Here is a 5,873-nt window from a genome sequence, read left to right on the forward strand (position 1 = left end):
AATTTCTCTTCGATATCTCTTTTAGATCAAAAGTTATAGCAAAATGTGCGTCGCGCCGCGTGCTGTGCCCGAGATTCAAATGCGCGCCGTCTCCAGATTCCGACTTTTCGCCTCATGCTTCCGAAACTTCGGCAACGTGAAAATCGAAGGAACGCGTCGGCGTCGATCAGTCGAGCAGGTAGTCACACGGACATGGTAGAGGTACGTTTGTTGTGTAGCGCGCGTGCAATCGAACATGCACCAACACGGGCAAGCGCGGTCGACACCGCTCACGGATACGACGATACGTCAGGGAAGGGGAAACTGCCGTTCGGTTCAGTTTTCAGCAGTTTTCAGTTATTCTCTCAACTCTCAACTAGTGATGGGCACCATCGACTAAAAACTATCGACTAAATCGATAGTATTCAACTACTATTTTCAGTCGACTGATTTTTTAAACTATCGACTGAATTTAGTAGTGGTGGGGTTACTATTTTCAGTCGACTGTTTACACGTCGCCATCTTGAAATTTCAAATGTCAGTGTCAGACGATGAAACGAAAAGGTTAGAAATACATAATTATGACAGGACGTGCAAATATGCAAGTAATGAAATATGTAATAGATATTTCAATACTTTAATTCATATTGGATGTTAAAATCTTATTGCTATTTATGCAATATAAACTATATATGTGATATAAATAAATTGTGTACATTTATATTTATAACATAGTGTATGAATTTATTATTAAATAAAGACAAAATCATTCAATCACGAAATTTAATATCTCTGTACTGTTCCATACTGTCCTACTATTCATTTAACTAGCGAACATCGAGAATAAGAGTAAATACGAGAATAACCTGTAAACGACTGAAAACTATCGACTAAATTCAGTTACTGAATCAGTCGCTTAAACTATCGAGCTATTGGTTGAATTTTAACGGCGGGTGTTTTGAATAAATTTTATAAGATTTACTATCAAATACATTCACTCATTAGCGATATCGAATTATTAAAAATTATAAAAAAATTATTTTTATTATTATTAATTATTTAATTATTGTCTGGTATATTTACCCCAATTTACTCTTACTGTGCCTATAATACTGAGTGAGCACTGCAGTACAATGCTGTAAGAGTGAGTGAGAAATGAGATCTATACGTAGGCATAGACTATAGCCCGCAATCTAGACGTATAACCACTAAAACGAAATTTCAGTCGACTAAAAACTATCGACTAAATATTCGATAGTATGTAGTAACTACCCTGATAACCAGGCCTGCCGAGGGATAATCCTACCTAGAGCTAAGAATTGGCCCGTTCCGAGCTGCGCTATTGTTCGAGTTGCTCAAGGTGGGATTAACTCGATTTTTGCCTGGGATTCTCCGCGCGTATTAGTAGCTATTTTTGCCGTCTAATAGCGGAGGGCAATAGCAGAAGGCAAATTGAAGGCAAATTGAAGGCAAATTGAAGGCAGCCAGCCGGCCGAAGCTGAATTTGTTTAAGAGGGCAGTACCGTCGAGTCGTACTGATGTGATGATGTGATTGGCGAATATATAACAGATCTGGGCGACGCTGGCTCGAAAAACACATGTTGCTGCAAGTTGCAGCCATTTGCAGCCTGTTGCAGCCTGCAACTCCTTTGTCGGAGTGGATGACGTGGGGACTGGAACTGTCTTACTGAGTGTAATTGAGTGTTACTGAGCAAGAGAAGGTGAGAAGCAAAGAGGATTAGTCAGGATTAGTTGGGATTAGTCCTCTTCAGTCCTCTTTGGTGAGAAGCAGCAACAGCAACAGCAACATGTATTTTTCGAGCCAGCGTCGCCCAGGTCTGTGCAGGTCTGTATAATAAGACAATCCTCTTTTCAACCATTTTCAACCAAGAAGAAATGCGGTGAGAGCAGCACTGTACTCGAGCGATTCACGGGAGGAGTTACGAAGAAAAGCTGATCATCCAGAACCTGTTTATCAGATTTGTCCTGCAAATCATCTTCTGTGTTCGCGCAAGTCAAGGTTTGTAAAAATTTGACTAATAGTTGACTAATAAAGAAAAATAATCAAACTAAATGAAAAAATATAATATTTATTATTTCCTACTTCATTCATTTATTATCCCTTCTGATATTGAGTAGTCTGAATTTAAAATTATTAATATTTAAACATTAAAATAAGTGTATAGTAGTCATAAAAAAAATATAAATTTTCTTTTCCGTCGAACGACACTTTTTTTCCATAAACACATTTCAATAAATTTCGAAATGTAATGAATTGAAATTGAACTGTAGAGAAAATGGTATGGCAATGCAATTTTTATAGTTTCCATCTCTTGCAATCTATGCAGACAATTTTTATTTCGCATAAAGATCCGCAGTCTAAGAAAAATAACATAAATATGAGAATAAGTAAAATTTGCATGTGCACAAAATGTGCATCTGTGCGTAGTGGGGAGCTGCCGCGCCTGCGCACGACCGTATGCGTTATTCCGAACGACACGCTGATCGTATCGATTGGTGTCGATCGATCTTCTTCCTCGTGCGCTCGATTACTTCGCTGCTGACATCTGCCACATCAGTGCGAACTACCCTCACCGACGATGCGGCCCTGTAAAACGATATTAGCCAATCAGATCAGTAGACGCGACGGTACTGCCCTCTTAAACAAATTCAGCTTCGGCCGGCTGGCTGCCTTCAATTTGCCTTCTGCTATTGCCCTCCGCTATTAGACGGCAAAAATAGCTACTAATACGCGCGGAGAATCCCAGGCAAAAATCGAGAATTTGGTTATCAGGGTAAATAGTAATTAGTCGATAGTTGAATTTAGTCGATAATGCCCATCACTACTCTCAACAGTTCGCAAGTTCTCGTTCGCTTAGCTCGGTCGTAATATCTGTGGTTGTCAGGAGGACGCCGCCGCATGTCACATTGTACTTTCACTTTCGAGATATTGTCGTTTAAAGTTTTGATCACTAATGCTTTGACAAGGACATTGGTTAAATTGTATTATTTTTTCGAGCCTTTTGAATTGATTTTCGTGACGTTTTTTCTGGTAAATACCTAATCCTACACTATAAAGTTCAATAAATGCATAAACTGAAATTTTTTGAAATTGTGACATGCAGCGTTTTTCTTGACACAATCACAGATATATTTACATAGCTTCGCTCTGTGGTTACACGTTACACTCGCGAGTGCGGTCTGCGTTGCGGCATTTGACTATTTGACTATTTATTAGATTGACTTGCTTGGATTATGTGATTACGTGGATTACTTGGATTACGTGCACTACGTGGAAGGAAGGAAGAACGGAAGGTATTTGTACATATTTATATTGGTTGATCGGTTTCATTTTGCTCAAATGTCTCCCAGAATCTTCGCGTGAAAAAGCGTGAGAACGCTTGTCGGCACACCACGCGACAGTGCCATTTGCCATCACGTATGAGGTGCTACGGGGCGAGTATGTTCACTTCAATGTAGAGTCCAAAATAGTAAATTGTTTGTTTCTTTATCACTTTATCACTCTCTTTTCATTATCATTATTATCATTTATCACTTTAAACAAATCCAACACAATTCAGCTTTGGCCCATTCAGATTAGAATTAGCTTAGCAATATTCTAAATCGGCAAAATGATGGCTTAAACCAATTCAGTAAGGCAAGTATTAGGTTGTCCCAAAAGTTTCTTCCGCATTGTGTTCCTTTAATGTAGCTAAATAAATACAAACAATACGATAATCTTTATGTTAATATTTTAGTACTTCTTAATATGAATTTGCATTATGTGCATGCATCGAAAAACAACTTTTGGGACAACCTAATATTTATTTAGCAATATTAAAGAATGGCATTGCGGAAGGAACTTTTGGGACAACCTAATATTTAATCTTCTTCACTTGCTTCTCATCATCGAATTTTTTTATTTCTGGTAGTACATTCTTTTGTTTGTAGTTCAACTTTAATCGATTTTTTATAAATATCATTGCAATGTTTGAATCAGTTAGGTATATTAGTTGATGAAAAACGTCAGAAGTCCTTTTGTAATTGTAGCACCAGAAATTAGAAAATTCGTTGAGATGAGCAATAAGGGAAGAAGATTAAATACTCACCTTTACTCACTGTGTAATTGAAAATCTAATTTACAGAACAGAGGATAAATATAATGTGCTATCCAGGGAAGGAGTAGAAGGAAGCTGCGGCAACCGGGGAAGAGGAAGACCTCTAATTTTTCGCGTGGTACGTATATCTAATTATGCCATTCAACACACATGCATATATTGTACATTACTGATTTTCTTTGTATTTTTTAGGTATCCCACCTATGCCAGAACGTGCTACGGGCCACAAGTTTCGGGAAGCAGAGGCAACAACGTGTAATAATCACAATATACAGGGTGTTCCGTTTAAATACGAACACCTAAATATCTCTTCAGGTTATTGTGATGCAAAAAATATTTGTTATGTAATGTGCATGGTGTCAATGGACCAAATATCTGGCACACCGTGCACATTACGTAACAAATATTTTTTGCATCACAATAACCTGAAGAGATATTTAGATGTTCGTCCAATAATAATAAAGCATAGTAATAATAAAAAATTATAATATTTATTATATATATATATATTCCTTGTGTCATTGTCCATGTGTCTTTACCAACTCCCTGCGGTGTATTAAAAAATAAGAAAAAGTAAATTTTCTTTTCCCTTATACGACACTTTGTCTTTTTTTGCATGGTGACATTTTAATCTTAGCTTCCATCTCTTGCAATCAATGCAGAGAATTTTTATTTTGCACAGATTTTTTTTTCGTTTTCTCTCCTTGCATGTGACTGAATATTCATTCAAAAATCAGTATTGTCGGTAAAAAGGGAAACTGCTACATATTTGTACAATAGCAATCTGCCCTTACCGACGGCGCTGCCCTGTATAGCGGCATTCGCCGCATTAATCAGTGCGACCGTGCTGCCATCTTGCGGGGAAGCGGAATCCAGGATAGAGTGGCGTTCCAGCTGGACTGCAGAAAGCTGCATTCCCCGTGGGCTGCATCCAGACGGTTCCAGGTTGTTCCAGGTGGAGTCAACCTATGCGCGTTTGCGTCACTCCCTGTGGAGTCCGTTGTGCTATCAGGGTATTAAAGACTGCCAGCCTTACGGGAGTTGGCGAGCCTAAAATTTTTCGGTGTTCTCTTACGCCCTCTAGGATATATTCTGACTGGAGTGAGAAACAGGAGGCCACCGACGGCATTTCGTCGGTGCAGAAGACACTGTATGTATCGTGTTAGCAACGCGCCCGCGCGCTACACTCGCCAGCGTACCTTTACTAAACTCTGTCTCAGGAGAGAAGGGACTTGGGTAACGACCAGTTTGTGTCGTTCGCTGCGCAGGTTCGCCCTGATTGGTAGTACTCCCAATGCACAACGCATGCGCGCAGTGGCACTGAAGCGACGCCACGCGCCGCAGCGCTGCAGACTGCCTCATTGGCGTTCTACCGGGTGTACTCAGGTGTACTGCATTACGCACGCTTCCACAGTTTTCTTTGTGTTCTCTTTGCACAGTGTTTTTGAAGTGTCAAAATTATGTAGATACAATATATTAACACACATCTACAAAAAATGTACAAATTATATATAAAATTAAATAAAATATATTGGGTCTTTACATAATTCAATCATATTCTTTGTGTGTACATCGTAATTTGTACATTTTTTGTAGATAAGTGTTAATATAATAACACATATCTACACATATCTGGTGCTACAATTACAAAAGGTCTACTGACGTTTTTCATCAACTAATATACCTAACTGATTCAAATATTGCAATGATATTTATAAAAAATCGATTAAGTTGAACTACAAACAAAAGAATGTACTACCAGAAATAAAAAAATTC

General features: G+C 38.5%; 1 long non-coding RNA gene across 3 annotated transcripts; it reads left to right on the forward strand.

The window, feature by feature from the left end:
- The first annotated feature begins 1,245 nt into the window (after nucleotides 1-1,245).
- Nucleotides 1,246-4,457, forward strand: LOC143207790 (uncharacterized). 3 transcript variants are annotated; one of them, XR_013008753.1, is made up of 4 exons: nucleotides 1,246-1,760; nucleotides 1,874-3,294; nucleotides 4,125-4,215; nucleotides 4,290-4,457. It is a non-coding gene; the product is annotated as an uncharacterized LOC143207790 (long non-coding RNA). The 3 variants fall into 3 exon arrangements; XR_013008754.1 differs by lacking the exon at nucleotides 1,246-1,760 and having other exon boundaries at nucleotides 1,776-1,999; nucleotides 2,429-3,294; nucleotides 4,290-4,453; XR_013008755.1 differs by lacking the exon at nucleotides 1,246-1,760 and having other exon boundaries at nucleotides 2,799-3,637; nucleotides 4,290-4,450.
- The last annotated feature ends 1,416 nt before the right edge of the window (nucleotides 4,458-5,873 follow it).

Source organism: Lasioglossum baleicum, chromosome 4 (assembly GCF_051020765.1).
Source record: "Lasioglossum baleicum chromosome 4, iyLasBale1, whole genome shotgun sequence".
NCBI lineage: Eukaryota > Metazoa > Arthropoda > Insecta > Hymenoptera > Halictidae > Lasioglossum > Lasioglossum baleicum.